This window comes from Gobio gobio, assembly GCF_949357685.1.
Source record: "Gobio gobio genome assembly, chromosome: 1".
Classification (NCBI taxonomy): Eukaryota; Metazoa; Chordata; class Actinopteri; order Cypriniformes; family Gobionidae; genus Gobio; species Gobio gobio.
Window position 1 is genome coordinate 59,016 of NC_137097.1, and position 22,533 is coordinate 81,548.

A 22,533-nucleotide genomic window follows, 5' to 3' on the forward strand; every position below is an offset into this window, starting at 1 on the left:
AACTCAGAGAGGAGTATAGTAACATTCTGGAGGGAAAACTGCTTAACCACTTTCTTAACTTACCCGTCTCTTTCTCTGACGGTTCTGTGTGATGTTCTTCATAGTGTTTCTTTTCTGGGCCTTTTCAGACTTAGCCAAAGAATACTTCCTCAGCAAAGTCTCACAAAATAAAATACATCTCGCAACCTGAATAAATGCCGAATAAATCATGAATAATATATGTAATGCCAATAAAAGTAAGTAAACAGAGGACATTAAAATAATAACAACATTTTTAAGATTACCCTTTACACATTCAGAGTCAACATCTGTAAAAGTTGTCCTTAATTCTTCAGGATCGTGGATCCCAAAACTTACTGACATGGACTTGCAAAACATACTCACCAGGCCCATACAAAAACTTCACAGTAGAGCCAAAATCCTGGTTTGCCTATAATTCTTCAGAGTCCAAGGATGGTGGTTTCCTGTCCTCTCTGCTGAACAAGTGTACATGATCTCAGATTACTCATTCCAAAACTCCTTTACATTTTATGACAAGCTTGATCTTAAAACTAGCTGACAGTAGGGATGGGCATTATGACCATATTATTCTACATACATGAGACATTTTATTTCACAATAACGATATCACAATATATTTATTTTATTTTGATAGATATTTTATTAAAATGCTACAGAATAATACTGCTTTAAAAGTCTTCACTGTATGCTATTCTATGAATTAATATCACTGGATTCTTAAAGAAGCAGAAGGTCTTCTCTATTCTTTTGTTGTTTGATTAAAATTATGACAGACAGCAGTTTATTAATCTGCTGCCCCTTTAAGAACGGATGAACATAATGACACGCATCCGGGTTTCCCCACGTTAACTTGAACTGTTTGACTTTACTTTAGACATAACTGACTGTTTAAATCAAGTGAATACCTCACATGACAAGGTTTCTGAGATAACTGTGTGCATTTTACAGAAACATAATTGATTTCGGGATCGCATGCTGTCTGAGAGTGGCTTATTTTAACACATGCATGTCCCACTCATTATTCTACATTCATGCATGTTTCTTTGTCAAAATGTCAAAAACGTTAAACGTTAACCCTCCAACGGCAACGGGTGTATTTTCAAATTTGATCGGTAGAAGGCGTGCACAGTTGTCATTGGCCAGATTTCTGGATGACGTTAGATTGACCAATCACGCTCAAAAGAACATGGAAAATAGCCTTGCAACTATAGAAATAACTTGTTTTAAACTACAGTTAGAAGATGTGTATATTTATTTTTATTTGCTGTTATATTTAATTAATTGGTCAAGTGGTGTTTTGTGGTGTGGGCAGAGGCCTGAAAGTTTCAACCTGGAGAGCAGTGCAGATTTGTACTCTTTAAAACCAATTATTGTTTGATATTTAGTTTGCTTTATAGTTTATTATATTTGTATCCAGAATTACAGTTTGAATGTAAAATTACACCTAAACTGTAAAACAGAAAATTAAAGTAAAATATCTTAATTAGTATCTTAACAGTGTTTTCAATAAAACTTTTAATGTAAATTTCTTTAAAGTTTTGAACTTTATTTTACTTAAGATATTTTACTTTAATTTTACGGTATTTGTTTTGCAGCTGTAGCTGCCAGTCATTTGACCGTTTTTTTAGGTTTTTATTTTTTACAGTGTAAATATAAAACTAATAAGATTTACTTTAAAATTACAAAGAATAATGTTAAATTGTTAGTATGGACATAAACCTTTAATATAATGAGCTAAATATTTTATTACAGATTATTTCTGTCATTTTACATACATTTGTATGTAATTTATGAAAACAGAAAAAATACTGTATAAATAATACAGTGATTTTCATGTATAAAAAATTGAATTACTCTAATTTGTCATTAATGATAAAATAAAGGTGAAGTTCTTAATTTACAGACATTGTTTGTAATTTTACATAAATTTGTATGTAATTTATGAAAACAGAAAAATACTGTATAAATAATAGGTTAATTTCCCTGTATAAAAATTGAGAATTAGGCTACTGTAATTTGTCATTAATGATAAAATAATAGTCAAGTTGTTAATTTACAGATATTGTTTGTAATTTTACATGAATTTCTATGTTATTTTTGATTTTTTTTTTACAGTGTAACCTTATTGGTTGCACCTCCATTGCGTCACCTCATCTATTGTGAGTGGTGGATTTCAAACCTCAAAACGCCCCTTTTTTGCATCTTGTTAAAGTTAAGAATCTTGGAGTGACACTTTTTGTGAACAGTTGCAGAGCTGAAAGATCTGCTTGTGTTTCTGTGTTTCTTGAGCAAGTGAATCTCCCCTCTTTTTTATTCCATATTTTTATTTTGAGCATATCAGTTTTTAGTGTTTTTAAAACAAACTTTTGTATATTCCACATTTCATCTCCTTTTTATTTAATGCTATTATTGCCTAAAATGTGTAAAACTTTGCAAAAATAGTTTGGGGATAGTCTAAAATGTTTGGTTAATTATCCTTTGTTAATTCCATTACATTTCTTTGTTTATTTCATTACATATTCAGATTTTTTTGTGAACGTATATGTTCAGACAGGGTGTTTATTTTGTACTGTTTTTATAAAAAATATTTGATTAAGAGACTCTTTTCATGCAGCGGTTTTAAGGCCCTGACACACCATTCTGATGGTTTTGCCCAGACCCAGCAACGTGAACCAACCCCACGGTCGGCTTTAGTCATTGCTAGTTCAGTTTAGTGTTTCAGGGCCTTAAGAATTTATTTTTCTTTACAAAAAGCTTGTTTGCTGTAGCCTACAGTAGACCAGAGATAATTCTCAATCCTGAAGTCCTCCCTCTGAGAGCAGTCAGCACAAGTGTCAGTCATTAACATATGAAAGGTCTTCTTCACACCTAACAGTCTTCAGTCCTAGCACACCCAGCAGTGTTTCAGCTGTATATGTCCGTGAAACTTCACGGATTCCTCTATACGGCCGCATATGTGAGGTTTCCGGGTTTTTCTGGAAATATACTGTTCCGTGTTACTCTGATCCGCTTTTTCCCACATACATCCAGTAAACATCAAATTACACAGGAGTATACCATGCCCGGATATTGCCGGATTTCAGTGTTTTCATGCAGTGAACATTTCAAGTGTCTAGTTTAAAATAAGACCAGATTTATGAATATAGACCATAGGGTTTAAGAGCTGCAGACATTTTCATTTGGGTATGTCGTTTTCAGAAAAATCTCAAAAATAGGGGCGCAGGTTAAGAGTTTAAAGTAATTTCTCATTTCAGGTGTTACTCTGTGGGATAAGACGTCACTTAGTGAAAATTTGGACACCCGTCTAAAGCCCATGACAGATTTGAAGTTCAGTAGCTCCGACTCTCTCTCTAGTAAGGCCAGTCTCCTGGGTGTAAGTACTTCCCTGAAGGCCAGCTTCTTAGGAGGGCTGGTGGAGGTGGGAGGATCTGCCAAGTTTCTGAATCACCTACCCTCAGGTGTTTTACCAGAAAACTGCAACTCATGTGGTCACGGCTGTACTGTACGGAGCTCAGGCCGTCATGGTGTTTGATCGTACATGTTCAGAAGAGGAAAACAAGCAGGACATTGAGGGAGAACTGAATGTCATGGTCAAGAGCATCCCTGGGTTTTATATTGAGGGAAAAGGAGCTGTAGAAATGACAGATAGTGAGAAGCAAAAGGCTGAGAGCATTGCTTGCACATTTCATGGTGACTTCCACCTTGATCAGAACCCCACCACTTACACAGAGGCTGTAGACGTGTACAAGAAGCTCCCCGCTATCCTGAAGGAGAAACCACAGAATGCCGTTCCAATCAAAGTCTGGCTCTATCCTCTTTCTCTACTGGATTCAAAAGCAGCTCAGCTGAAGAGAGAAATCACCACACGTCTGGTTTCCAACACTGATGATATAATGGAGGAGCTGGGAGAAGTAGAGAGGACATACAACGACCTCTCCAGAAAAACCCTGGTGAATGTTTTCAGTGACATCAAAGAGAGGCTGCATTCATTTCAGAGCTCATTTAGCATTTACAAAACAATGCTCATGAAAGCAGTGGCCAGGGTCTTGCCTGCTATATGAGGAGGAGAGATGGAGGAGAAGTCGCTGGAAGACGTCCTGAAGATCCACTACAGCTCCCCTTTTAAAGCTGACAGGATTAACCAGTGGTTAGGTTATGTAAAGTCTGAACTTGACCTCTTGAGTTCTCACACCATGACGCTGGACAAACTGAAACTAAAGATCAAATCTGAAGACTTAAACCATTTCAACTCCATCCTCTTTGATCCTGATATTGATGTTGTGGTGTGCTTGACCTTCACATCTCTGAAGTATGAAGACCCGTATCTTTCAACCCTGAAGGAGTTTCTGGAATCTGACAAGTTTAAAGAGCTAGATGGTGGAAATAAACTGTGTTCTAGCATGACTGATCCCTCAGAAGAGTGGTTCAACAAACCTGCTGTCATCTCAAAGATGAGAGAGACCTTAACTCTTTTCAGAAGTTTTTCAGAGGCTAATAAAGATGAAGAGAGATTCCGATTCATTATGTCTGCCATCTCCGATCCATCCAGTCCAGGCTCCTCCATCGGTCTGTATGAAAAAGGGAAGCTGACAGACACTCAGTTCCAGCCCGTGTCAAAGCCTCCCCCTCCAGAAGTGAAGGATGTCCTGGGGCGCAGTGTGTCCCTGAAACTGCAGAAGTCCCCGACTGGAGAAACTGTGCAGTACAGAGTGGAGTACCAGCAGGTGAACGAGGAACAGTGGCATGTCAAAGACAAACCTGATGCAGACTTTACTCTGACTGGATTGGAGTTTGGACAGCAGTACCTGATCCGCTACAGGATAGTGGGTAAAGTGGGAGTGAGTGAAGCCAGCGACACTTCAGGTAAGTGTCATATGCACATTTCTTTGCATTAATCTTTATCTTTTAAAAATATATTTAATTTGCTTCAATCACACAGTCGATGTTTATATTGACAACCATATTTCCTCACAGGTCTGGCTATTAATAACGTTGTAAAGTGTTTCCCATTTGACTGTATATACTGTATGAACATATTATTTCCTTTATTACAAATAGACCTTAAAGACGCAGAGTATATTATGTATTCAATATCAAATGTAGACTACTGTACTTAAATCATATAGAATTCATAATACAAAGCCTTGAACAAGTGAAACACAAAATAAAAGGGTTATAAATGTATCATTCATATATTTCGACATCACTATAGAATATTTGTACGTCTGTGTTTGTGGAACTAATGGTCACTTTTATTTGTACACACTACTTCATTATAGAGAAAACAATAAATTAATAATATAATCAGAAGCTATGACAAAAATATACATTAAATTAGGTGAGTGGATAGTTAAAAAAAAATGCAATTACAAAAAGTAGTTCTTGAAAAAAAATCTTTGGACTAATTTTATAAAATTTAAACATGTTAATGAAAAGGTACAAATTACTTTGTGTTCTTATTAAATACATTTATGAAAAACAATTTATATTTAATTTTTAATTTATATTTATATATGAATATAAATAATTATATGGGCCTACACAAATAATATAAAATTACAAGATGTATAATTTATTGTAAACGTAATGTGCAGCCCTGTAAAGGGACAACAAATATATGATAGATACGTGAGAACAAGAATTTTTTTAAATAATCTTTCAGTGCACAAAACTATGAAAATATATGAAACGCTTCATATCGCGTGTAGAATGATGCGCTTACAGCAACATGGAGTCAGAGTGCGCGAGTGCGCATTGAAAAGTTCACGGCATAAAGAGAAGATGAGCGTTGAGAGTGCACAAATCCTAGTCTATTTTGTATATCTGTCCAAAAGTTCACTGATTATTTGTTTCTTCACAGTTTTAAATTCTGATTATTGTGCGTGTGATGCTAATTAATAGTCCTTGTGTTGTCACCCGGTAGAGTACCAACATCATTCAGAAACCGCTAGATAAACTCCAGGAAGATGAGGAAATTATTTTATTTACAGATCAAGTATTATAACGGGAATATGTCATCTTGGAGTGAGTTTTACCGTGCTGCTGCTGACTAACCGAACGCGACGCACAGTTTGAATGCTGAACGGAGAATGATTGACAGCTATGGAATGGAATATTTATATATGGAATGGCTTTAGATGACTTTGTAGCCTACTAGCAAATGTGACAATATATATTTCTGATGATTATTTAATTATCACGACATGCCTAATCTGAGCAAGTGCCTGACTGTCTTGAGTTTTGTCGACAGAAGGAGGCGGCACGAAACTTGACGGAGCCGGCCGCCTCGTAATCTTTATGCAGGAAAAACCCTGCTGGTACTTGGAGAGCCAAATATTTGCCAAGGTGGTATAATAAGTTTGAGAACCACTGCTATAGGCAAAGCATCACTACTGTTCTCTTGCATACTTACGTTGGCATTAATGCTATTTAAACTTAGAGTTATTACTCTTCTGAAAGTGAAATGTAACTAAAGGTTTAAAGCTAGAACCATCAAACTCAGACTAGATCTTCAGACGGTTCTGACTTGGGTTGCTAGTAACTGATCTGACTCACAGTTTTCCTAAAAATGATAATTAATACTCATAAAAATCCCACAGACTTCATGTTTTCACACAAATGTTCATAATTAACAGTATACTTATAATATAGTGTAATTACATGATTGAGACATTTATTGATCAATCAGTGTCTCTTTGAAAACACTAATGCTGCGTTCACACCAGACGCGAACAGAATAGAATAGTGATTTCTACGTTAAGTCAATGGAAAGGCGTGTTGACGCGAGTCTGGAGGTCCTGCGGCGCGATGGACACGATTCCGCCTCATTCACGCATCCAGTTCGCGCAAATTATGCGAATTGAGCGTCTTGCGCGATACGCGCGAGTGGTGCTTTTTTTGCATCCACGCGTTTGAAGCGAATTCGCGTCTGACGCTTGAGTTGAAAAATCTGAACTTTGGCGTCAATTTGCACCACGTTAACCAATCAGGAGCCTGCTTGCTGCTGTCACGTGGTAAAGTGACGTGATGAGAAACCTGCATAATTTAAAAATACTACTATTGTGTCACAAAATTTAGTTTTAAGACTTTTCCAGGTGATAATGTAGTTGTTTCAAGCTCAAATATGTGGTTTATTTATAAAGAGAATGCCTATTTAAAAAAAAAAGCGTTTTTGGAGTTGTGAGCTCCAGTGGATCAGCGGCTCTCAGCGCTCGTTAACCCCGGCGAGAGCAGCCTTTCCTCGGCCAGTCCTTCTGCCGTCTGCTGCTGGCTCGGATGTCTCTGTAGTGGTTAAACATGACATCTTCATGAATAACATCATTATTCATCTTGTGTAGAAGTAATGGGCGATATTTGGTCTCATTAATCTATTGCTGTCTGCCAAATCATTTTGACTGAGGGCAAAATGAAGTTCCCTTTCAAAAGCTACACTCAATGCTGCATAAGCTTATGCAAATGAGAATGTCTTTGACATAACCAGCTGTGAAAATAGTGTGAAAACACGTCAATGAAATTGACCCGGAGGTATTTATAGCCTCGGCCGGTGACGTCATAGGCGCACCTGCTGCACGAGGCTATAAATAGATGAGCTTCAGCTGGAGCAAACCAGGTCTTTTTGTTTTCAGACCAACTCTGTGTTATGGTGTGTTACAAAGTCTCTGAAAAAAAAAAAAAATCTCTCTCTCTCTTTCAAGACTCAACTTGAGATCTTTGTTAGGAGTTAGTTTTCAACATGGCAGTGTGCAGATTTTTCTCTCTCTTTCTCATCTCTGTTACAAAGAAACATTAGTGGAAAGAGTTCTAGTTAAATCTAATCAGTTGGAAACGAGTCAGCAGAGTAAAACGCTGTATATCCATGTTCTCTTTCAAATAGAACTGGATGTGCACGTTTATTGCTGTGTGTGTTTGGGGAAGAGCATGCGGTCGCTGCATTCAGTCAGACGAGTGCGAGCATTGCAAGCCTTTACAGTTAGAATGCTTTATGCTCGTCTGGGCTACTTTCAGTCCGCACCAGTTTTCGGAGCTCTCGAATGGGTTTGCTGACGAGCAAGAGACGGGTCCGTCCCTTTCGCTTGCTCGCTCACCAAATGCATGTTTCCCCGCGTGATCCCGAAGCGCGCTCCGGCGTTTCTTCGGCTCGCACGGGGAATGATGATGAATCTCTGGGTCCGCGGACCTCGAGCAGCCGCCTGCGATCGTTCCTCACATGATGGTGAATCCATACGAGGAATTTATCGAGGTGTTTGTTCGCGCGGTGGCCAGGGCAGTTTGTCTGGTACCGTGAATGAGAGATCCCCGAACGCAGTGAGCTTGAGGTTTCTGTCTAGAAAGCATTTACTTCACGTGTTTTTGTACCCTTGACTTCGACATTTTCGACTATCATGGGTGCGAAATCGCGTGGATATGTGAGAATACCCCAGGTGGGAGACGCTCACGACCTATCTCTCGCCTGGGTCTGCATTTTCATTAAAGAGACATACCTCCCCATAAAGCCATGTAGAAAATAAACGTCGGCTGTCATGGGCAAAGCTTATATATATGAATTATATATTGTATATTATTTTATATGGAATATATATATATATAATATATTATTTTATATGGAATATATATATTGTATATGATTTATATAAGAATAATAAATATAAAGGGACAGGCTGGTGCTGCGCTGCACACTATGGCTGTCTTGCAAGCATATCAGGCTGACCTTCTGAAGGATTTGAGTGGTTCATTTGGTGACTCAGTTAACTCTGTAGTGGCCAGATTTAAAGGAGTGGAAGAAACATGAAGTGTTCACTCAGTTTCTTCCTCAATGCACTCAAGGGGAGGGGCTATCAGCCACACAACCTCTCTTCAGTCCTTCAAGATTTAGGGGGGTAATTAGCAGAGTGTGGCGAGTCGTGCTCTCCCTCGTAAAGACTGGAGACCGGCTCGTCATCCTCAACAACCTCCCAGGGCAGACCTCGGGACTGTCATCAATATAAGAAGTCCAGTGGTCTGGTGCCCAGTCTGCCCCCACGGGACAGGGCGTGTCAAACATTTGCTCGCCCCACCCCGTTATCCTCAAAACTACTCCATCCCCGCCGCCTCTGGTGATTCGGGGGGGCAGTGGTTTCCAGTGAAATGTTAGACGTTCAGTGTTTAAATCCTGCTATCATCCAGGACATAGAACGTCTAACATCCCCTCAACAGGAAGTGTTAAAATTGTCACTCTCAGAGTCTCAGGCAGCGTGTGAACTTCTGCCAGGCGTTTCTGCATGGGTGTTAAGCACAGTAAAAATTAGTAAACTAATTTATTTGTCATCCTCCTTGTTTGAACGGCGTGGTCTCCACTTCCGTGAAGGCGGAGTTGGCGTTCGTACTGTCACAAGTGACAGCAGTTACTTCCTGGTCCCCAGTAGGGTGGGGGGGGGTCTAATCTCAGATCTTCGAGTCTTAAACCGTGAAGCAGTTAAAGTACTCAAGGTCAAGATGTTACAGTGAAGGCGGTCGTGTCGCATATTCAACATTGTGATTGGATTCGCCACGATTGATCCGAAGGACGCATGTATTCGCATATAAAGTCTGCCACAACACAGGAAGTTCCTGAGGTTCGCTCTTGGGGGCAAAAGCGTACCAATTTCGGGTCTTCCATTTGGCTAGCCTTGTAACCGCACATAAACAAAATGTATGGATGTATTACCGGCTCCATTGGGATTCCGGGGCATTCAAATTTTGAATTACAAAGGCGATTGCTAAAATTAGCACAATCACATGAGATGGTGCTTCAACACAGTGTGTTGGCTCATCTAGTTTCTCTAGGGTTGAGACTCAACACCAAGAAAAGTGTTCTTTCTCCTGCCCAGAGAACGACTTATCTAGGGTTTGTTCGGTTTTTGGTCACAAGGTGGGCACAATGGTTTCCCGCTTGAATCAAGACCATTCAGTATTCCCTGAGCAAAGTCAGGCTAGACCAAGATCTTACTGATCATCAGCACCAGAGTGTTAGGTCTAATGGCATCAGCATCCACGGGTTTCCCTTTGGGGTTGTTGCACATAAGACCGTTTCAGTTATGGCTCAAAACCAGAGGACTTAGGGCCAATCCTCAGGCAAATAAAGTGGCGCGCCATGTGGCTTCGTACACTAACTATGTGGTTCAGACCCCGGTTTTTGCCTTGGGTCCCACTCTAGGCGTACCTTGTCGTCGCAAGTTGCTAACGACGGACGCTTCCCTGACGGGCTGGGGTGCGGCCTTAAGTGGTCATCCAGCCCAACGGGAATGGGAGGGTCATCAACTCAGTTGGCACATCAACTGCCTCGAGTTGACGGCTGTATTTCTGGCCCTGAAATACTTTCTCCCCCAATTGAGGGGCTGTCATGTCCTAGTGCGGGTGTACAGTACAGCTAAATATCTCATATATAATCACCAGGGGGGTCTGTGCTCACGCTATCAGAATAGCGAGACAGATTTTTCTCTGGGCTCAGAACAAGTTCCTGTCACTCGAGCAGTGTACATTCAAGGGCGGTTGAATGTGGGAGCAGATTTACTGTCCAGACAGAGTTACAGATGGGGGGGTGGAAACTCCACCCAGAAGTACTCAAGCAGATCTGGATCAGATTTTACAGAGCTGACCACAGGGAGTGGACCTCTTTGCCTCTTCTCAGACAGCGCAATGTCCCTGCTTCTCTCTGTCACCCAGCCCCGCTGGGTCTGGATGTGATGGTTCATACATGGCCCAAAATGTGTCTGTATGCCCTCCTTCCAGTCGCTCTGCTCCTGGGAGTTCTAGCCGGGGTTCGCCAACAAGGGTCTTGCTTCTTATCGATAGCGCTGCGTTGGTCGAACAGGGTTTGGTTCTCGGAGATAGTGTCTCTCCTCAACGGCTCGCCTTGGGCGATTCCGGCGAGGAGGGACCTTCTGTCTCAGGCAGAGGGCACGATATTCCATTCCAGGCCCGACCTGTGGAACCTTCATGTTTGGCCCCTGAAGGGCACCAACTGAGGGACACGGGGCTTTCGCCTGCAGTTAGTGAGACCATCCTAAGTGCTAGAGCTTCCTCCACTCGGAAGTTTATGCTAATAAATGGGGTGTCTTTGAAAGGTGGTGTACGACACAATGTAGATTCAGTCACCCTCCACTCTCAGGGTTCATGTGGCCGCTCTTTCGGCTTGCCACGCCTTGGTGGATGGGGTGCCGCTCGGGAGACATCCTCTACTCGCTCGCTTCATTCGTGGGGTAGGCGGTTGAAGCCACCTGTTCGAACCAAGATCCGTTCATGGGACTTAGCTTTAGTCTTCGAGGGTCTGGTTGAGACCCCCTTTGAAACATTAGCTTGCCCCTCCACTCTCAGGGTTTATGTGGCCGCCCTTTTGGCTTGCCATGCCCTGGTGGATGGGGTGCCGCTTGGGAGGCATCTTCTGCCTGCTCACTTTGTTGTGCCAGGCAGTTGTGGCCTCCATTAAGAGCCAAGATCCCTTCATGGGACTTAGTTTTAGCCCTCGAGGGTCTGGTTGAGACCCCCTTTGAACCTCTAGAATCAGCGTATGACGAACTTCTGACTCTAAAGATGGTTTTTCTTATGGCTATAACTTCTCTGAAAAGAATTGGGGACATGCAGGCTCTGTCAATATCGCCATCCTGCTTAGACTTTGCCCCAGGTTTGGTGAAAGTGATTTTGCATCCCCACCCTGACTACCTGCCTAAGGTTCCTTTGTCGACTGTACATCCTGTCACTCTTGAAACCTTCTGTCCTCTGCCGTTCACAACGCCGGATCAGGAGAAACTTCATAGACTGTGTCCAGTCCATGCTCTTCAGGCCTACGTCCACCGCACTAGCCAGTGGCGTAAGTCAGAGCAACTGTTTGTTTGCCATGGGGGCCGTAACAGAGGTTCTGCCACCATCAAACAATGTCACATTGAGTCAGGGATGCTACTGCTCTTGCCTATGAGGTGCGCGGTCAAGCTTCGCCTATAGGATTAAGGGCTCACTCCACCAGGGGAGTCGCCTCTTCTACTGTGTTAGCAAGGGGTGCTCCCTTACAAAGTGTTTGTGATGCGGCAGGTTGGTCCTCTCCGCACACATTCTTAAGACTTTATAGCTTGGATGCTCATGCCACTCTGGGCTCTCATGTCCTTGAGTCGACATCACAGGCTAATGCCTGAGGCTTCTTGCGTTCTTGTGCACACCTACACAACCGTAAGGGGTCCAGGCACCATCAAGCACGGCGGCGTGGGTATTCTCGTTCCCATTTGCATAAGCTTATGCAGCATTGAGTGTAGCTTTTGAAAGGGAACACTTGGGGTTACTTGACTGTAACCCTGTTCCCTGATAAAGCGGAACGAGATGCTGCATTGCTAGTGCTGATGATGCTTCAGGACTGGTCTTCAAACAAAGAAGATCTGGTTTGCTCCAGCTGAAGCTCATCTATTTATAGCCTCGTGCAGCAGGTGCGCCTATGACGTCACCGGCCGAGGCTATAAATACCTCCGGGTCAATTTCATTGACGTGTTTTCAATCTATTTTCACAGCTGGTTATGTCAAAGACATTCCCATTTGCATAAGCTTATGCAGCATCTCGTTCCGCTTTATCAGGGAACAGGGTTACAGTCAAGTAACCCCAAGTGTTTCATAACTTGATTTTTTTTTAGGATATTTAAATACACATGCAGTGAAGATAATTCAGGTAGTGCGCACATTAGAACCACATTTGTGTGGCTATTAATGGTTAATATATTTTTTAATGAAAATGAAAAGAGGCAGATGTGGTGTTTTATGACATATTTCTCCTGGAGCGCCTTGAACGCGATTTCTACGCGCATCTCTCGCTTTCAACGCTCGATTTCTACGCGCGTCCAATTCGCCGTGGACACGCGAATGGATTCAAAATGTTCAATCGTCAAGTGTTATGAAGCGATCCGGTTACTTTATGATGGACAAAGTGAAATCTGAGTCCTATTCCCTCTCCAGTCCAATCTGTGATCAGTTGATGATCTACAGAAGCCAAATCAAATATGGTGACATGTCAATAGTATCAAACCCTCAGTAGTGCTCGTGTCAGGATTTGGCCTCTGGAAACAGCAGGAACATTTCTCTAAATATCTTCTGTGTTTGAGGATGTGTTAGCAATGGATGCAGGATCATTTTCTCTAGTCATGATAATCACACTCTTCATGTCTGTTGATTTCCACAGACCCTGATCCCAATCCCAAGACCAGAGACGACTTCCTACACTGTAAGTCACTGAGAACACAAGCAGAGAAACTCATGAGTGTGTTCATGAGTGTGTTCATGTTCTTCCTGGAGAAGGGGAAAGAAAACATGACAGAAGAGTTTTAGAGTTGATCATGTGAATGATGATTAAACTGAACTGAGACACTGATGATATATTGAACATGAAGAGTTCAGATACATTAAAAGATCATATTCATAATCCCTCATTCTGATGTGTTTCTCTTCATCAGACTAACTTCGGCTGACTCTGGATAACAACATAGCACATAAACAGCTCCGTGTGTCTGAGGGGAACAGAGAGATTACTGGCGCTGGCATAGATCAGTCGTATCCTGGTCATTCTGACAGATTTGATTATTATGCTGTGGTGTTGTGTAGTGAGAGTGTGAGTGGACGCTCTTACTGGGAGATTGAGTGCAGTGGGGATTGTGTGTCTATATCAGTGTCATATCAGAGCATCAGCAGGAAGGGACAGGGTCATGAGTGTCGGTTTGGAGGTAATAATCAGTCCTGGAGTTTGTTCTGCTCTTCCTCCAGTTACTCATTCACACACAACAACATAGAGACTGCTCTCCCTGCAAAGCCCATCAGCTCTAGCTGTAATAGAGTAGGAGTGTATGTGGATCACAATGCAGGAACTCTGTCCTTCTACAGCGTCTCTGGAGACACAATGAGCCTCATCCACACCACATTCACTGAGCCGCTCTATCCTGGGATTGGGGTTTGGTCTTCTGGATCATCAGTGAAACTGATTTGATGAATCAGGATAGACTGATGAGAGATTCTACCCATAATGCTTTGAGCTCATGATAAATCAATGACAGTGAGTGTTATAGTCTCTTCATTACATTAATACTACAGCTGAACTTGTGTGTGTGTGTGTGTGTGTGTGTGTGTGTGTGTGTGTGTGTGTGTGTGTGTGTGTGTGTGTGTGTGTGTGTGTGTGTGTGTGTGTGTAATAAACCCTCATATAGACAGTGAGATCAGTGTGTGTGACGGTGTGTATCTGTGCTTTTCTCCAGCTCTGTTTGTGTTGATGATCAGCTTCATTTAGTTTGATCAAATGGTTTATAATTCATGTGTGTGTAATTGTGATTTGTTGCACATATTGTAATCCAGGTGTGTTTTAGGGGTTGAAGAACATTATTGTGTTTGTGCTGTTTTGTCTATTATTGTTTTTCTGCTGTAAACGCGTCTGGGCGTCAGAGACTGTAAGTCACAGAGATCTCAAGCTTGGAAATAATAAAAACCTTCTTCTCCTCGACTGTTTGATCACATTCACTGGAAACACAAGATAGGCAGAAACTGAGTGTGTTATGACTCTTTAATGATTGTAATGCTCTAGGTCATTAAAGCCACAGTTGTTCAATAACACAAGAATATGTAACGTATGGTATTTGGGCTGAAGACACAATAATTAACATGATAATAAAAAGACGGATGACTTTTCCATTCGCTGACATGACATGGTTAGATTCAGATGGAAATATCATATTGTCTTGGATTAATGCACATGGAAACGTGGGTGGAATGAGCCACGACAAGGAGATACTTTCACAACCTCTACTGAACTTCTTCTGACACAGATGTAAGTTACAGTTCACAGCACACTCGCCAACAGTGTGGCATTCATGAACACAGACTTTATATCAGTCGATACAGCTGATAGGTGCTCTTGCTCCGGCACAGAACGGCAGTTTTCCGACGTGCGATGAGCATGCGAGATACCTCTGAAAATCAACAACTAACGTAGTCCCGTAACCTCACGCTCTATACTAAAAGGTGCGTAACTGCGCAACCAATTAGTGACAAGAACAGTAGAGATAGCTGGAGGACTTAAAGGGCCAGGTTACTACAATATATTGAGTTCAAGCTTACAGATAAATACCATATTTATAATGAAACATATTTAACAGAAACATATGTTATATTTCAAGTCTCAATAACACACACCTGCTGGAAATGAAGATTACGTTTCAAATTAAGTGTTATGAAAAATCATCTATAGTTTTCATAATGATGTATTTCTGTTTTAGTATATCAGGTAATAAGTTTACGTCTTAGTCTTTCCTCCGGACTGTGAATTAAATGGGAATTAGATTAAATACAGTTCCGAACTCGGACTGCGTTCTAAGAAACTGTGGGGATAACGCCTCAGCGTGACAGCTGTCTGAAATCACTATCGAATCACGGTAATCCTATTGACCCGCAAAAGCCCATGATGTCTTCAACGTGCGACCAGGAAGTATATAAGTGCGCCTTGCAAACACAACATTCATATTTACGTCTGTCTGTAAGAGCGCTAAAGAATCAAGGTAAAGAGAATGAAACACACTCAGAAGGTGGAACGCTTTCAGAAGTGTGCAGACCCGTGCCCAAGATTTCTGTCGCCGGGTGACACACACGAGTTGTGCGTTATGTGTCTGGGAGAAGAGCACATGAGCGTTTTTCCTTAAGAATGCTCCGCTCTCGTCTGGCTCTCTTCTCGAGGGAAGAGGGGTCGGCATCTGGACCTCGTGGCTCGGGTCCCGCTCGTGCTGAGGCAGAGCGGCGACAAGCATCATAAGGGTCCCAGATGGAGCTCGCCGATCATCTGGAGAGGGGTATAAACCTCTCAGACTGTAGAGGAGGAACCTCTGGATTGTTCAGATAGGCCTTGAGGAGTAAGGGCTCGGAGAGCTTCATCCAACAAAGTGAAACAACTGAAATCAAGGGGGCATGGAAGAGCCCATATTCTGCCCGCATCCACTGACATCATCGGGCTAGTTTCGCTGTTTTGTGGGGATGGATGAGTATGGGTATGTGTCGATGCCTCCCATAGACAAGACATTTCCGAACTATCTGTTCTCTGGGCGGTCATCGCTAAGACAACTTCGCGGTTGAATGGCGGTGTTGCAGGCACACCAGGCCTTGTCTCTTCCAGAGTATGTTTCCTAGAGACTGACGCTCGAGCTTCAGATAGATCTATGCTTGTAGGCTGGCCCTCACCAGGGCCGCCTCGGTAGCTGGCCTAGGCTATACTAGGAATGACGGAGGCGCTTGGCTGAGGCATTGTCGCCTCTGGCCCTTCACTACGTGAATGTGGGTTTTAACTATCATCCCTAATGTCAGCCTCCTCTCATGATGAGAGTCGTTCGGCCAAGGCCCACCCCTTTTCTGCATTCTGGGGTAAGAAGAGTAATGCCGGTTGGTAAGGAAACCATTATGGCTCGGGTCGAGCGGAAATTTCATGTTGAAGTATGCCAGAGTATTGCCATGAGCTAAAGCCAAGTACACAAATGACAGGACAGGGCAGGGTGGCAAAGTTGTACTCCCCGTGCTTAAAGGGTTTATTTAATTTCAGCTGCTGAGTACACTGCTGTTGGCAATGTATCTAGGTACCAGGTGAAAAGAAGACTTGTTGGCAGCTAGTTTTCAGGTGGTAGGCCTCACCAGGCCACCCTGAAGGTGAGTTCCTGAGATTGGGCACTAAACAGCTGGTATGACTCTGACAGCTATGGATGGCATTGGGGTGAGTAAATTATCAGGATATTTTCATTTTGGGGTGAACTAATCCTTTAAAGACAACCCAGTAGCAACAAAACTGCTGTGAAAGATGGCATAATGAGCTATGGAAAAAAAGCAGGTGATTTCAATTTCGTTCTGTACCTTCAAATTATGCGCGTCATCTTTAGCCAGGCCTCTCTGTATAGTTTTGATTTTCCATGCCAAGAACCCAGTGCCACTCTCGCCATCATAGTAATGCAGAAAAAATACAGAAAGAGAAATCAAGCCAAGTCTTAAAGGGTTATTTCACGGAGGAGTAGCGCGCCGAAGTTTTGTCAAGGTGAATAGTAATCACGATTATCATGTTGCTAGCATGATGCAACGGATTCAGCTGTTTTCATATGGATTACATAAACAGATAATATTTGTTTTTTTATATAAATGACTTGATCTAAAAGTAGACATTCAAAGCTTTATAAAAGAGATATCTGTCGTGTCTGTGTGGCAAGTTTTCTCTGAGTTCTGAGCTAATTTTCAGACGAATTTCAGAGTGGACTTCACAGGGAGACCGACGGGAGAATGCACATCCTGTTTCTTTTCTTTATTTAGCGAAAAGCACAACATTTAGTTTTTATTGTGAGTCTACACAAATAAAAGTAGACACTTTAAGCTTTGTAAAGACATAAGCTTTGTTCATGTCTGTGAGGCCAACAATGACGGAGTATTTTAAGTTGTTTTACAGTGCCATGTGGAAAAAGCTTGGCTGGGCACTGATCTGATGGGAGGAAAAGAAAATTTGTCTCGTCTGAGTCCTTGCAAGTTGACTGAGTAAAGATGTGCTTGTGTTTCTGTCTTTTAAAGTCCATTAACCTACGCCCATCTTCCCTGATATGACCAATCGTTGGTGTGAATTTCAGGCGGGAGAGAGTTTCTTTGTTCGGACTTTATTACTCGATGGAATGTTCTTGCTGGAAGCCAGAATTGGTATATTTTCACTCTAAAAGGACTAAACATACTAACGGTACATCTCATAATCATATACTTTGCACCATTGACTAAGACAAAGAAAGAGGAACCTTTAGATATCAAACATGCCCTGGCTTAAATGGGTAAAAAAACTTTTTTTTAAAACATTTTCACTAATTTTTTTCAACTAAACATCGAAATAAATCTAATTAATAAACTAAATTAACCATTTAAACTAAATTACTGATCTAATTATTGATCTAAAGCCCACACTGTCACTGTATGATAATTGAAATGAACTGATGACATCAGTGTTTTTTCCAGAATGGCTATACAGCTGAATGAAATTATGCTGCATTATTTTCCTGTTTAACACTGTAAAGCTGCTTTGAAACAATCTACATTGTTAAAAGCGCTATATAAATAAAGTTGACTTGACTTGACTTGACTAAAAGCAGTGCATCTTCTACACAGAGCCACTTTGAGCATTTAAGATGGCTCTTACATCACGCAAACATGAGAAATATAGGGAGCATGCATATACTTAAGAAATCATCATATATGTCATTTCTGGGATAGTTTAATTAAAGGCTAAATAAAGAGGAATGCTTGTGTATATGTGTGTTAAGGTCATTCCCCGGCCATTCTAGACTGAAAGGTGGGTTAGGGGCAGGGCCGGCTCTAGCTCTTTGGTTGCCCTAGGCGAGATTGAGTTTTGAGAACGTTGGAGGATATTTAACAAATTATGACTCAAACTATGGATGAACAAACAAAAATGCTTTTATAGTCACTCCAACACTTAATCAAGAAAATTAAGACTTGAAGGATCAACTGCAATAAATTGTTCATACACAAATGCTAGAAAGAATGTTCAAGGATATTTACCAAATATTAACTCCATAAACTGTGCAAAAACTCTCTTAAACTTACCCATACCACCACACCTGTCCCTAACTCTACCCTTAAACTTACCCACACCACCACACCTGTCCCTAACTCTACCCTTAAACTTACCCATACCACCACACCTGTCCCTAACTTTACCCTTAAACTTACCCACACCACCACACCTGTCCCTAACCCTACCCTTAAACTGACCCATACCACCACACCTGTCCCTAACCCTACCCTGAAACTTACCCACACCACCACACCTGTCCCTAACTTTACCCTTAAACTTACCCACACCACCACACCTGTCCCTAACCCTACCCTTAAACTTACCCACACCACCACACCTGTCCCTAACTTTACCCTTAAACTTACCCACACCACCACACCTGTCCCTAACCCTACCCTTAAACTGACCCATACCACCACACCTGTCCCTAACCCTACCCTTAAACTTACCCACACCACCACACCTGTCCCTAACTTTACCCTTAAACTTACCCATACCACCACACCTGTCCCTAACTTTACCCTTAAACTCACCCATACCACCACACCTGTCCCTAACCCTACCCTTAAAATTACCCATACCACCACTCCTGTCCCTAACTTTACCCTTAAACTTACCCATACCACCACACCTGTCCCTAACTTTACCCTTAAAGCTACACTGTGTGATATTTTCCCCCATCTAGTGGTGAAAAGGTATATGACCATCCAGTGAATTTTAGTTTCTGTTCCTCTCAATTCCGATTTCGTTTCAACTCCTACGGTGGCCGATTTAGTCCAAGATTAACATGGCTTCCAGTTCGACCTCGTCCACATTCGACACGGTGCCTGTGGGATATTCTGTGCACAGTGGGATGGTTGGAACTCAACTGGCCTAATTATTCGGCTAGAAAGAACTGCAGCTAATCCAGAGTGAACTTTGATGATAGTAATGTTTATTCAGTCATCCAATTACAAGGCATAAACAGGTTTGCGTGGATATGTACATAAATGTGGTTTCTGTGAGAGAACAAATAAGGATGGTAAATATACATACACAGTTAAGAACTGTATAACTATACTTATAAGTTACATTTGTATAATGTAACCGTAAACCAGAGCTTATTGTACCATATATAGGCGCTAAAGGCAGCTGCATTAAAAGGAGTGGAGCTGCCGCTGCTAACAAGCGGTGTCCGGTTACAAAAGTGTGTGCGGCGCTTTAACGTTAGCACTGCAGTGCGCTCTGTATAACAATTGTTAATATGCCGATCAGACCTGATACATATTTCCATCAACATACATTACAAGCAAATATTTTCTATAAAGGAATAAACATTGTTGATAACAAAATAACTGAATGATTATTCAAATAGGTGAGCATTACGCTATTGTATGTTGACACAAAAATACTTATGAGGTGACATCAACTGAATTACGCGATGACACACTCTGAAACACATCTACAATGACAATAACTATTATTACTTACGGAGTTATTAACGCACAGAAATACCACACAAGGAAAAACAGACTTTTGAGGAATAAACAAGCCAGGAAAACTCCATATAACTCTGTTACTGGACGCTGCTGAGATGAAAACTCTCTGCACATGCACCAGACAAGTCTGAACAAGTTGACGCGCACATGCGCGAGGCAGAGAATTTTGTACAGTGCCATCGAGTTAAAACCGGTTAAAACGCGAAAAGCGAAGCTTGAATTTACGGGTATGTCCCTCTTTGGCTAATGTACTTTCAAGATGGAGGGGCAACATGGCGACCATCGTTAGATCCCATTACCTTATGTATTTTCAATGGCATATTATAAACTTACGAGAATACTTTATTACTTGAAAGAAGTAAATATACATTAATGAGCACATATATTTTTGAAAGAACTAAGTGTTTTTAGCTAAGAATAGACTAAAAAAGTTACACAGTGTAGCTTTAAACTTACCCATACCACCACACCTGTCCCTAACTTTACCCTTAAACTTACCCATACCACCACACCTGTCCCTAACTCTACCCTTAAACTTACCCATACCACCACACCTGTCCCTAACTCTACCCTTAAACTTACCCACACCACCACACCTGTCCCTAACTTTACCCTTAAACTTACCCATACCACCACACCTGTCCCTAACTTTACCCTTAAACTTACCCATACCACCAAACCTGTCCCTAACTCTACCCTTAAACTTACCCATACCACCACACCTGTCCCTAACTTTACCCTTAAACTTACCCATACCAGCACACCTGTTCCTAACTCTACGCTTAAACTTACCCATACCACCACACCTGTCCCTAACTCTACGCTTAAACTTACCCATACCACCACACCTGTCCCTAACTCTACCCTTAAACTTACCCATACCACCACACCTGTCCCTAACTTTACCCTTAAACTTACCCATACCAGCACACCTGTTCCTAACTCTACGCTTAAACTTACCCATACCACCACACCTGTCCCTAACTCTACCCTTAAACTTACCCACACCACCACACCTGTCCCTAACCCTACCCTTAAACTTACCCACACCACCACACCTGTGCCTAACTTTACCCTTAAACTTACCCATACCACCACACCTGTCCCTAACCCTACCCTTAAACTTACCCTCACCACCACACCTGTCCCTAACTCTACACTTAAACTTACCCACACCACCACACCTGTCCCTAACTCTACCCTTAAACTTACCCATACCACCACACCTGTCCCTAACCCTACTCTTAAACTTACCCTCACCACCACACCTGTCCCTAACTTTACCCTTAAACTTACCCATACCAGCACACCTGTTCCTAACTCTACGCTTAAACTTACCCATACCACCAAACCTGTCCCTAACTCTACCCTTAAACTTACCCATACCACCACACCTGTCCCTAACTTTACCCTTAAACTTAGGCAAGGCAAGGCAAGGCAAGGCAAGGCAAGGCAAGTTTATTTGTATAGCACATTTCATACACAGTGGCAATTCAAAGTGCTTTACACAGAAATGAAATAAAAATATTACAGTTATAATAGGAATTTAAAGAAATAAAAAATAAAGAAAATATTGAAAGATAAAAATAAAGAGTATAATTAAAAATAAAAATAAAAACAGGGTTAAATTTAAGCATATAAATTAAAATGCAAGCAGTTCGGACAAAGCACATACAGTGGCACAGCTCATTCAGTAAATGCACAGCTGAACAAATGTGTTTTGAGTCTGGATTTGAAAGTGGCTACTGTTGGAGCACATCTGATCTGTTCAGGAAGCTGGTTCCAGCTACGGCTGGCATAATAGCTAAAAGCAGACTCTCCTTGCTTTGAGTGAACCCTTGGTATTTCTAATTGACTTGATCCTGATGATCTGAGTGATCTGTTGGGTTTGTATTTAATCAGCATATCTGCAATGTATTGAGGTCCTAGGTCATTGAGTGATTTATATACAAGTAATAGCACTTTAAAATCGATCCTAAATGTAACTGGAAGCCAGTGTAAAGATCTGAGGACTGGTGTGATATGGTCATATTTTCTGGTTCGGCTCAGGATCCTGGCAGCAGCGTTCTGTATGAGCTGCAGCTGTCTAATGGTCTTTTTGGGAAGGCCGGTGAGAAGACCATTACAATAGTCCACCCTACTGGTAATAAAAGCATGAACGAGTTTCTCTAAGTCTTGCCTGGAAACAAAGCATCTAATTCTTGATATATTTTTGAGATGATAGTAAGCGGATTTAGTTATTGCTTTGACATGACTATTGAAACTCAGGTCTGACTCCAAAATCACACCAAGATTCCTGACTTGATTTTTTGATTTCAGGCCTTTAGCCTCAAGATATGCATTCACCTTCAGAATTTCATCTTTGTTTCCAAATGTAGTAATTTCAGTTTTGTCTTTGTTTAACTGAAGAAAGTTTTGGCACATCCAACTGTTAACTTCATCAATGCATTTACATAGAGAGTCAATGGG

At 41.6% G+C, this 22,533-nt stretch overlaps 1 pseudogene across 1 annotated transcript in view; it reads left to right on the forward strand.

Moving 5' to 3' along the window:
- LOC307135917 (neoverrucotoxin subunit beta-like) overlaps positions 1-22,533 on the forward strand; it is a 53,764-nt pseudogene that overhangs the window by 15,194 nt on the left and 16,037 nt on the right. Inside the window, exons 2-4 of the transcript in view lie at positions 3,276-4,884; positions 13,193-13,331; positions 13,612-13,840. The product of the transcript in view is annotated as a neoverrucotoxin subunit beta-like (transcript). The remainder of the gene's footprint in view (positions 1-3,275; positions 4,885-13,192; positions 13,332-13,611; positions 13,841-22,533) is intronic.